The sequence below is a fragment of the Columba livia genome, chromosome 4 (assembly GCF_036013475.1).
Source record: "Columba livia isolate bColLiv1 breed racing homer chromosome 4, bColLiv1.pat.W.v2, whole genome shotgun sequence".
Taxonomy (NCBI): domain Eukaryota; kingdom Metazoa; phylum Chordata; class Aves; order Columbiformes; family Columbidae; genus Columba; species Columba livia.
In genome coordinates, this window is record NC_088605.1 from 34492205 (window position 1) to 34504564 (window position 12360).

At 43.6% G+C, this 12360-nt stretch overlaps 1 protein-coding gene across 8 annotated transcripts in view; it reads left to right on the forward strand.

Annotated features, from left to right (window-relative positions):
* The first annotated feature begins 311 nt into the window (after positions 1-311).
* Positions 312-12360, forward strand: part of IRF2 (interferon regulatory factor 2) — a 42783-nt gene continuing 30734 nt past the window's right edge. For 2 of the 8 annotated variants that reach the window (XM_065061240.1, XM_065061239.1), the window contains exons 1-2: positions 312-588; positions 6896-6954. The gene's annotated coding sequence lies outside the window, so the exon portion shown is untranslated. Of the gene's footprint in view, positions 589-6879; positions 6955-12360 lie in introns of those variants that run through there. The other 6 variants (XM_065061234.1, XM_065061238.1, XM_065061241.1 and 3 more) reach the window with 4 other exon arrangements.

The window sequence follows — 12360 nt, forward strand, 5'->3', positions numbered from 1 at the left end:
TAACCACCTCACTTAGTTATCTTAGTCACAAGTCAACCTATGAATGATTGTAAGATGTCCACGCGCCAGTCGGACCTTGAATTGAAAACATACAAAGATGCTTTAGGAACCGGTGGTCCTATAGCCGCACCCGGGGAAGCTTTAGTCCTGAAATCCCCCACCACGTAAGGGCTCGGTCGGCTCCCCGGGATGGTCGGGGCGCGGGGGTTCGGGGAGGAAGGAAGGGGCCGAGCGGTGTGCGCGGCTGCCGTGGCCGGGGCGGGGGCAGCGCCGTGCCGCTCCCTGCCGTGCCGCGGCGGTGCCGGGCGCAGCGCTTCCGCGCCCGCTGCCGCAGCCCTGCCCCCGCCGCCTGCGCGGCCGGCCCGGCCCGGCGGAGAGGCGGGGGGATTTCCAAGCGCCGGCGGCCTCGCCGCTTCCTCTCCTTGTTTTGCTTTCGATCTGGACCTTTCTCCGCCCGGGCGGAGGCAGTTAACTTTTAGTTTTGCTCCCGCGATTATTCAGAGCCTGTTTTCATTTCCATTTCGCGTCCCCTGGCAACGGCGGTAACCTTGAGGAATTATATAAGGGCCGCGAAAACGGGCCAGCAAGGTAATTAATTTTTTTTTTGCTATTTAAAAAAAAAAATAAGTATACTTTTTTTTTTTTTTCTTTCGCATTGCTGGTATTTTCGCATGCGGGGCGGCGGGGCTGCCGGGCAGATGCACGTCGGTTTAAAAACAAAAGGTCGGGCTGCAGCAGCCGGGCCGAGCGCGGTTCCGCCGCTGCATTTGGGAAGCGGCACGGGGCGGGGGGGAGAGGGCGGCGGGTTGCGGCGGAGCTGCGGTGTGTGTGGGGGTACCCGTCGCCCTCCGGTGCGGGGGCTCCGGCGCGCAGACAAAGGCGGGGGCGTTGGATCTGGAGGGCCAGGGCGCGGCGCGGGCCGGGCCGGGGGGCACTTGTTGCGGGCTCGGATGCTGCCGGTAGCCCCAATAAGGAAGCGGGGAGCGGGGGTGGCGGCGGCGGCGCAGCGCGGGCGGCCGGAGGGGCTGCGGGCGGGGGTCGCGCTGGGGGGGGGGGGGGGCGCTGCCCCCGCGGGTGCCTGGAGCTGCGCGGGCGGGGCCTCGCGGGGCGGCCTCGGGGCCCCGCCCCCTCCGCGCCCCCGCCCCGCGCACGGCCCGTTACACAAGCGGCGGGGCGGGTTATGGCCCACGATGGCGGCTGGGGAGCGGGGGGAAGCCGTGCTGCTGTGAGGGGATGGCGGCAGAGGCGCGGGGAGAGGAGGGGCTGGCGCGGCGAGGCGAGGCGGAGCGGAGCGCAGCGCCAGGGGCAGTTGGGCCGCGGCCGGTGGGTTGTGCGGGAGTGGCGGAAGGAGGAAGTTGTGTGGAGCGCTGCACAGGGCAGGCGCTGTGCGAGGGGTGTTTCCTCGCTGCTGTGCAGCAGGCCTTTCCGCCTCTATCTTAAAGTAAACGCACCTTTAGAAGGCAAGCATTTCTCATTTCTGGTTCTAATTCCCCCTGCTGTATGGCCTCAGTGAATCCAGCGTTAGCAAGTGCATCATTGGAACACATGGCAGCCTTGAGCTGTGCTCTCCATTCTGGTTTTGGTGTTTGTTTGGTTGTGTTGTTTGTTGTTTTTGTTTTTTTTAGTTTTGGTTGTTTTTTTGGGGAATAGCCTCTTTTCTTGTAGGTACAGGCAGTGCTCCTTGCGTGGCGGTTTGCGGAGCACTGTCCTGCTCCGCACCAGCAAGCGGAGCGCCAAGCCCTGGATGTCTTCCCCCAGAGGAAATTTATGAACGGGGGTTTTGTTTGTGTGTAGTGCCGAGGGTCAAATTCCAAGCGTCTCGCAATGTCTGAGGTCAAAGTTGCAAGTGCTTGAAGAATCGGATCTCTCAGCTCAGGTTCCTAGAGAAATTTAGGTCTTTACATTCCCCTTTTGATTAGTGTGAGCACCTAAACAGCAGAGTGTTTGAGGCTTATTTATTTAGATACATAGCTCAGATAAAGGAATTTCAGAGTGTGAAACTTTTCTCCTGGTTAGCGTATGGTTATAATTTGTAGTCCGGCTTACTGTGCTGGTAAGGTCTTGCACAAAGCAGTCTCTTGAGTGTAGGAGCAGTTGTAAACTAGACCCTCAGTTTCTGGAGGTGAAATACGGCATGTTTAAGTTTATAGTTATATTATTTAAGTCTTAATGGGTTTGCATATAATAACCTTTGCAGAATGCCTGCATTAGTACCATAAAAAGAGAGTTGAGTGGAGCAGCAACATTTAAATCCACCTGAATACAGAAACAGTTACATAATTATAAAAGTAGCAGAATTGATCTGTGAGGCAGATGGTTTCCATCTGAAATTGCAATCTCTCCATGCTGCCAGCCCGTTTGGAGACATCAGTGTCCTTCTCTGACCCCTGTTGTTAATGTCCCACTGGAGAATTACTTCACATGTCCCCTGTCTGCAGCGGTTCCTTTTCACTAGTAAATGGTGGTGGAAGGTCTGAGAGTGCCAGCTCCTTTGACACAGCGTCACTTTATCATGGTCATGTGCTGTGTTGCAGTTCTTCAGCTAGGTACAGGGCTGGCAAGGTGTCGGTCTGCTGACCCGGTGGTGTCTTGGTGAGGCTGGAGGTCCCAGCTAGTCGGCAGAGGTAGGTAGAGTGGTCAGATATTATATTTGACACATGGCTTTGTGGTGCCACCTCGTTACTTGCTGACTACAAAAGTGTCACACTTCAGAAGATGCCTTGAACAGAGCTGTTCATCACAGGCCATGTTACATGGGAAGGAGCAGCTAAGAGGTTTGAGAAGTAACGTGCAGGCTTTTAGCAATGGGGGTTAAAGACCCTGGTCATCGTTGCATGGAGATTTTCAATAATTGGTGCCAGGTGGAGTTGGAGAGAGGCAGTGTCTTAATGCACAGTTGAGTAAATGATGCAGAAAAAAGGAGTTAAGATTCAAGAGGAAATGGAAATATTTATTTGGATAGGAAGAGTCTACATTAGAATAATGTGCTTTATTTAGATAAAATTGTAGCCGGGCTATGTATGCCTTAAATTAAAACATATACTTATTTATATAGACTATGTATACATTAATATAACTTTAGTAAAGAAACGGTGGGGAAAAACTGACGGGTGAAAAATGTAAAGTTTGTCATGACACATCCTGTCTTGAAGAGGAGCATCATCCCCATGGTTATAAAACTGGTATTATAACATCTCTGTGATATAACACTTGGAGCATCAGAAAACTTTGTGGAAGCTCAGAGATTGTAGAGACAGACTACAGATGGCATACAGAGAACCGAGTGGCTTGCACGTGCATGAAGCAGGATACTTTTTGTTAAAGAGGAAGTAAGTGGAAGTTACACGGGATCTTGTGAACTGATGTTCTAGGCCTGTATAGGAAGAGTAGAGATTAGGGCTGACTTGATGCCCAAACAAGATGTTGACAATGACTATCGGATATTAAGGGAGAGTAAAAAAGCTACAAGAGTAGGAAATGCGATGATAGTGAGAGGCTTCAGTTGCCCCTGCATAGATTGTCATGCTCCAACATGAAATTTGCCCAGATACTAACTTTTTAGAAGCTAAAAAAACCTGCTGCTTAGGTGTAGCAGGTAAGGGTACTGTGGGTAGCAGCTCTGGCAAAGTCCTGGCCAGCAAGAATTAAGTTCAGAATTTTATGTTAAAAATGCTGTCCAGCTGTGATGTGACTGCGATCATAATGTACTTAGACTCAGTGTTGCTTCAGGAGCAATAAAGCCAAGGGTTGTTGTGGCAGTGTTTAATTTTCAAAAGTTAATCTTCATAAAGCAAGGAAAAAAATAAATGGTGAAAGACAGCCAGAAATGTAAAATACTTGCAGATGGCATGTAATTCTTCAAAGACACTATAGTAGAGGCTCAGGGCAATTGCATGGCATCTGACAAATACCAGAAAAGTTGAACAGGATGAGAAGCAAAGTAAAGGAGCTCAGCAGAAGTAAAAAGACATCTTTCAAAAGTTGAAGCTTTGTCTTTAATTGGGAAAGGTGGAAAAAAACATAAAATCTATGTTAAACACAATAAGGTAGGCTCCAAAAAGTCATGGAACAAGTTGCTAAAGGCATGAAAATTATGCGTAAATCGTGTTTGAAATGCATCAAAAGCAGGAAGCCTGCTGATAAGTGATCCATGTGTAGAGGGAGTGCCCAAGGATGATAAAGTCATAGCAGAAGAGTGAATCAAATTCTTTGAGCCTTGCTTCACTGACAAAGTGTTTAAGGAGATTGCCCTGCAGGAGGCTTTTTCTTTCTTTCAGGGAGTGAACACATTGGAGGATTTCCCCTAAATTGAAGTGTCTGTAAGAAAGGGTATCACAATGAACTGTTGTGGAGAATGATGATGGAGTAGATGGCAGGTGGTGATACTTCTTGAAGAATTTTGAAGGAACTTAACAAGTAAAGTATCAGCAATTTCACATTTTATGTAACTCTGCCTTAGTGCTTCAGAAACAGAAGGTGACAAATGAACTGTCAGTTTTTTGAGGGTTCTGGGGAGACTGAGAACTCTAGGGTAGTCATTTTTGTTTACTTGTTTGCAAGGAAGTAGTGAATGGGATTGATGAATATGGGTATAAATGTGATACATTAACAAAAACTAGGCCTGACTTTTGTTGAGGAGGAGTTCTGTGTCATGAGTCTTCTGAAGTCTTCTGGAGCTCTCTCAAAAGGCATTGCTGAGTGTTGTTGAGGTCTGGTTGATACAGTCCCTCTTAGAACAGGGCCAGTTTCAAAGTGGGATCAGGTTGCTTGGGGTCATATGGTCATGGTCAGTTTGCTCAATGAAAGGAGATTGCCAGTTGTCCTCCCCAGAGTCTGCCCAGGCTCTGTGCTGTTCAGCAGATGAAGGGACAGGTGGTGATGTGACAAGTTTGGTGGTAGTATTAGCTCAACTGGAACAGTAAAATCTCAAAGGCTGAACTGCAAAGATTGCAGAAGGATCTCATATTCGAAGTCTGGATGCAAGTGTAATCTAAGTGTAATGCGCATGGAAGGGAATGTGATCTTTCTGTCCACAAAGATGAAGTTAGAACTGACTTTTTACTCAGGAAATTATCATATAACACAGATAATCATAAGCTCTGTGCCCAGAAGTTGCTAAGAAAGGAGAAGGCATGTTCGGAATTATTAGGAGTAAAAAAACACTGTCATGCCACTATAAACCCATGTTGCTTCCCTCTCCTGAGTAGTGTTAACAACAGGTTTTTTTCCCTCATCTCAAAAAGGATGTAGTGAAAGCTCATCAGCTACAGAGAGGGGCATCAAAGACATTCAAGGGTATGAGAGAGCTTTTGTGAAAAAGCAAGTAGCTTGGAAAGACGTGACTGAAGAGCTTGTGGTGATGTTCTTTAAAGTTATTAGTGTCATGAAGAAAGTGAATAGGTAACAGGACAGATAAACAAGACCCAAATAAAACAGTTGGGAGGCAGCTTCAAAGCAACAGGAGTTGTTTGTCCTGCAATATATACCTTGTGGTGTGTGGGGCCACTTCAGGTATGTCAGGAGTTTGTGTGAGTTCACAAGTGATTAGGCAGCCTCTTGGAGAGGAACTTGCTGTGCAACTAAGAAGTCAGAATAGTTCAGTATCAAATTTTGGGCACTGGCTGCCCACAAAGAATTACTGCAGATTCTGATAAAGAATTATTGCTGAAAATTGCAAAAGGAAACCTTCTCCACTGAGAAGCATAAGCTACAGTCCATTTGCAGATAACATAGAGAAGCTATGAAACTTCCAGCAGAAAAGTGTTTCTACAGTGGTCGTGTGCTTGTTAACCTGACACATGTTGCAGTCAGGTGAAGTGCATCCTGTACACATTTAACATTGCGTAGGAGTGGTACCCCAGCAAAATTACTCTGATGTTTGCAGGATTAGAACCTCAATTTATATTTTGTGGGTCTTATGTTGAAAGTCATAGTCCATTTGTAGGTAAAGAAGTAAAACTAATCACGTGTTACTCTTTTTGTGGGACTCTCACTTATCTCTGTGACTTGTTCATAAAGATTGCCCTTTTGAAACACAATTCTTCAAAGGCCTACAATGACTGTGATATTGAGGGCATAAACCATAAGGTAGTGTTTACAGAAGTTTTATTATAGCTTATGCTGCAATAAACTGTGATTAGTGTAAAACATTTTCTGGTCTGTCCTTTGAGATCACGAGTGTAAAAACCAAACAAAAAATAAGCAGGCCAAAAAGATTCTGGGTACAGTGAATGAGAGGAACAGATTTATTAAGTTGCATATTCCTCATGTAGAAATGGCATTATGGAAAAATCATTAAGTGTAATTTAATAATTTCCCCATCTTTTTTTCAGAAGTTTTGCTGGAACTGTATGAAGGTTCTTCCTTGTATTGATTATGTGTGAACTCTCGTGTAAAGATTAAAATTGGTTAAAATATCCAGTAAGAGAAAGTGGAATCAATAGTTAACAGTTAGTGGAAAGAAATGCATGTTAGCCATTAAGAGTTTAACGTTTGCATATAGATGTAAATGCACACCTACATATCTACATATATATTAAAATATAGAAATAGACACTTTGTGTATAGCATAAATAACACGTTGTGTAGCACATATTTCTTACTGATAGACTATAAAACAGTTTTAAAACTTGCTCTTCCAATTAGTGCTGGATATGTCTCCAATTTTTTGGAAGTTGATGAAAAATTGCTGTTTTTTTTTTTTTTTTCAATGAGCTGGGGAGTAAATAAAGAAGTGGTAAGCAGTAGAGTAATGTTTGGTTTCTTGATGTGCAGTATACTGGAAACCTGGCTCTGTGTGTGTTGGAAATCTTCTGACCCCTTTGTTTGCTCAGGGGCGAATTGCATCAAATGTACAGCAGTCTTCAGTACAAAGCAGACTTTTATCTTGTTGCAGCTTGGACACAGGAATCCAGGAGAAAATTCAGCTGCACGTGGCATGTTGTTTCACCAAAGGTACAGAACTAAATTCTAACTTTAAATTATTTTAACGTTCAGTTGTTGCTATACAAGTTGCTGGCTTTCAAATGAGTTTGGAAGTAATAATTTTCATATTTTTGCCCTTTAACGAATAGATCAGATTATGGTTTGATAGTTTCTCAGCTGAGCTTTACAGGTTTGATGTGTAGCTCCCAGCATATCTAGGAATGGAGTTAAGGTGTTGCAAAAGCAAAAGTATTTATATTTGTCCTTTCATTCGAACTATGTGTGACAGTGGATCTTGTCTAACCGTTTCACTTTTGCTGCATAATTATTTTAAGTACTTTTTAATTTAAAGACTTACATGCTTAACATTGATAACAGCACAAAAGAGGGAACTACTGCTTACGGTTTGTTTTAAGAAAGTCTGAAAGTGTGGTTAAGTTCTGCTTTTTGATGTGTATGGAAGGATATGTGTGACTTGAGGGGCTTCCTGAGCACACAGAAGACAAAATCTGTACTGTAATATTCCTATTCGTGTTGGACATTGCTTGACAGCATTGCAAGCAAACCTTTTACAGGTTTATGTAAGCAGGATAATGCCTTAATTCTTCTGTTAGTTCAAGTAGCAGTTAAGTTTATGTCTTTATGGGCATTTCATGCACATATATATATATATATATAAAACATGCACTTGGTGTGTGATACAGGCTTTTGTGCATTTGGTGCACTGGTTGCTCTTTTAAGGCATTCCATCGAATTGTGGAACTGTGCTTTATATGCACCCGAGAGATGAATCCAGTGGAAAATACTAAACTACTGAATTTAATTGGATGTGGCATGTTAATTTGTAAAATCAAAACACCTCCTACCCCCAGACACATTCCAAAATTGTGACAGCATCTTATAAAGTTTATCAAAAATAAAAATAATTCCACATTACCAAAAAAGGCAGGATAGGAGACTAAGGTTTTTAAGTTACCGAAAGCTTTCCTGCAGGATCTGAAATCCCAACAGTGTTACATGAAAAAGATGAAAGCAAAACTTGAGGATAAAATTGAAACCAAATATAAACAAAAGTGAAACCGACTCCATTGGTTTTCATTTCCCAGTTGGCAAAAATGAAAGAATGAATACAGAGCAAAGAAGCATGAGAGCTGAACTTGGAAAATTATTACAATTTTATTAGTTATTTCATCTTTTGGTAAATTTGACTTGGCATGACAGCACTCTTTTAGCAGTAGGGGGTAGGAGTCGCTCTCCCTGGTTTATCTGGGTGCCACTTTTCGCACCCAGTGATCTGTGTGACGGCCTTGCAGGATGGAAAGCAGCAGCATCTTCAGTCGCGGAAGTAACCTTTTGAAATATTGTGGCAAGTTCATACAGAAAGTACAGTGGAGGTGATGACATCCAGTATGATGAAAGGGAGTCAGTCATTCATCTGGTAGTTGTGCTTGAACTTTATTCATGTTGAGATGTGAATTGCTAATAGAATCAGGTATAAAAAATCAGGTATAAAATATGTGGTGGGCTTTTTTTTTTTTTTTTGCTCTCCCACCTTTGAGGTCATCCACTTAGGTCTTGGTCAGATCAACAGTAACCAGAAGATGTTATTACCTCTGATGTCGGCTTTGCTGATGACATGAAATGAATGCAGATGTTTTTACTCCATTTCCACAAATCAGTCAGCAGCTAGAAGGTTCTTCTTGACCTTGAGAATTAGCTGCTGAATTAGGGCCAAACATTGGGCGGCTGTGGAAGCTTGAATGAATATCCTTCTCACACGCAGAGACGTGCTCCTGGGCTCTGTCGGCCCAAATGTTGGGTGTTGGGGAGAAGCCTGGACAATCACTGCTCTGCTAGAGCTGTAGTACGGTATAATGAAGGACTTTACTTCCAGAGGTCTAATTCTCTCACATTTGCAAACATTGCATTCAAGCATATCAGAACTTAATTCTTTGGATATCAGAACTGTTCTGGAAATTTGACATTAATGAGAGAAGCTGATGAAGACTAGCTTTGTTTAGTTTGATAATATTTATCTGGCTTAGATGAGAAATGAAGATGAGTGCAGTGGTCTCACTCTAGCTCAGTAGTATTTTAGGAAACTTCCAAGATAGAAATAGCTGCAGATCAGAAATTGAGGCTGTCTCATTGCTGTTGGTCTGTGGTCAACACAAAAAACTTTAAATTAAGAGCACATTTTGTAACCAAACCTATTAACTATTCATATCTCAGCAGGCAAATGAGTTAAATTTCTGTGTGTCCTGTGGCTGTGGAAAGAGGAGCATTTTTATAAAAAGGAGAATTACATCATATCGTTATAACAAGTGTCAGTATTAAGCATTTAATACTCTTCAAGTGCAAGCCTTTCAAGTGTATGTACAAAAGAAAGACATTTCTCTGTTAAATTCTCCAGTGCCAAGCAATATCTCTGTAATAACTAATCCAATTTATTTTTTGTGCTCGACACATCTGCTTCTTTCATGGTGCTATTTTTGTAACTGTAAATAAGTGCATGTGACAGACATGTTTCCAGCGCACAGTGTGGGTGATTCAGATGATCCCAGTCCCTCGGGTCTGTGCCTGCTGTGATCTGTCTGTAAAACAAGTGTCTAAGTAAGCGGGAGAGTGTTTTCTACAAATCTGAAGTAGCATATACTTTTCTTTAAGACCATCTCTTGGAAGTAAAGGAGGAACTACTTTCTTAAAAGGGCTGGTTTTGGTGCTCACTGTGAGGTTAAGCAGAGACAGTTTGTGTCTTTTGCTCTCGGTTGTGGATGCTGTGCTAGTGATCAGAAGTTTGGGTAGCAACAGTGTAGGTGTGGGTTAGCTATTAACTTCAGTGGCAGAAACTGCCCTTGCCCAGACAATAAAACGAAAGCTTTAAGCAAATATTAAATCACACTTTAGTGCCGTGTGCAAATAGTTTTTGCTGTGTGTTGCAGAACAGTACGTTATACAAACAAAGGTAGCTGTGAGAAACAAACCCAATCCAAGCAAGGTGGATTACATCAGGTGCAGGTCATGGCCAGTGAATGTGAAAACTCTTCCTTGAATACATTTCTCTGTGTTAGCTATCTGGAATAATTTTTCTGCCTCTCTGAGTGCCTCTGAAATGTCACTGTCTTCTCTGCAATCCTGCCTGAGCCTCACAAGCCGCCAGTGTGGGAACACTGAGATTAAGGACTTTTGTGTTATGATGGCTGCTTTTCTTATGTTTAGCACCCCATAAACCACTGACCCTGTACTTAGGCAGAAGAATGCTAGACAGGACACAGAGATGAAGTCTGCCCAGGCTTTCAGAAGTATTTTTACAATTTAAGATCCTGATCTTGCAGATACTTGTATGTGTGATTTTCTGCTGCTTTCAGAGGGACATATGTAGGAAACATATTGTGCTTGTTAAAAGTTTTAGGGATGTCTCCTGTAAACTTAGTCATAGAGCATGTAAGAATGTGTTGATCTACCAGAGCCACAGAGAGACAAAAAATGCTGTTGAGTTGCATCAGTATGGTAAAATAAGTGATTCTTGATAATTGGTTGAGCCTTAATAGCCTTCTGGTTTTCACCAGGCTGGAAAATTTTTTATGAGTCAGATGTCAAACGTTGAGTTTTCTTGACAGCTTTCAAGAATGGATGGGGTTTGGCTTCTGTGGATACCAACAGACACAGCTAAGCAGCAGCAGCTATTACATGTGTACTCAGGAGCGAAGTTGTGTGTGGGCACTTAATTCCAGAATAAAATTGATTTGGGGGGGATAACTGCTCCCCAATGCAAGGAATTAATTATTCCCTCACAACCATGCAAACAATTTTCTTTTTGTAAACAAGCCCTTCCCAAACTTAGCTGAGTGCGGTACAGCTGAACTACTGAAAAGTTACCACCATGTCTCTTCTAGGCAGCTTTTTTTGGGAAAAATGGGTATCCCAGATACTGAAGACAAGGTCTGAGTAATCATCAGACTTAAAGCTCAAGAAAGAAATAAATCAGGTAGATGTTACTGCTGCTTTTGAGACTCCTGGAGGAGGTGACAGCGGAAGAGTTTTCTCTAATCACATACTGTTGGCCGTCACTTGCATTGTCATCCTGATGCCACCAGAATCTGACATCTCCATCTTCACGTCAGGCAAGACCTGGGAAACAAATGGCAGAAACCCCCAGGAAACAAAGTATTCCTTTAAAGCTGAAAGTAAAGCAATAATTTTGTATTGTCACCAGACTTACAGACATTCATGGGTATGCAGGTGTTTGTTGAGGTTGGGATGCTGTGAAGATGATCTTTAGGAATCTATTTGTCAGAAGCCTCAGCCAAGTTCCCAGCTGATGTAAGTCACTGTGATGCCAGAAAAGTGAATGGGCTCAGCCACAGGCATTGTATTGTTCAAGTGTCATGGCAGTGTTCAACACGGGAGACAGTGCAAGGGGAATTTTATTGTAGGTATTGAGAGACTGAAGCATTGTGTAATTCCAGCCAAGTCCAGAAGCAAATAACCAGCCCTCTGGTTCTGTTGTATTAAAATAAGATGGCTTTTCTTCAGTGCACTTCTATTCTGCAAATCTGAGGGCTACCTTTGATAATACCTGAGATCACTGCAAAATAACAGCTCACATCTTTGCTGCTGAGGGAGAATAAGCTTTACATGGAAACCAAAGGAAAGAGTCTGTTTTGATGTGTAATGTCTGAATCCCAGCCAGGGCATGTTAACACCCTTTGGGTGGAACAGAAATGTTATAGGGCTGATGAAACACACTGTATATACAGTATGAGTTCCCATTGTATGTTTTCCTCGGCATGTTTATCAGGCAGTCTGTAATGCTTATTTTAATACTCCTTTCTTTTTTTTTTTTTTTGTTCTTCCAGGCAGTGTTGGGTTGATAGGAGTGGCTTTTGCTCTCTGTCCGTTGAGGATGCATGGGCTTTTCTTTGGGCTTTTCTTCTACCTTTGTGTGTCTTTCTTGGGTACAGCAGCATAAGAGAGGGGTATACTGAATGCTTCTCTCCTCCTCCATCTGCCTTGCACCTCCCTACAGCTGAAGGTGGGCACAGCCTGGTCCCTACCAAGCAGAGGCTTGGGAAGTTGTGTAGCTGTTGCTAGCTTGAATTCATGACTTAGCAGCCTGGGTTCTCAGGTATTTCATCACCCCACAGAGCTTTCCCCTTACCAACCACGGTCATGTTGTAGCCCGGTCATGTTTGGTTTGGGAGCCTGGGGAAGCAGGTGAAGTATTGCTCATTGGTTGCCTGTACACATTCTTCCTGATGGCCAGGCCAAGCCTTATACCAATCTGCCCAGGACATGCACACTCCCGCTCTGCCTGCTCTCCAGTTCTTGTCTTTCTTGATGGATTTTCCTCCTTCCTGCAGGCACATGAGCAAATAAGATACCACCTTTCCTGCCTGTGGTGAATTATTTTTCTTGGTGGTGGGGAGGAAGGAT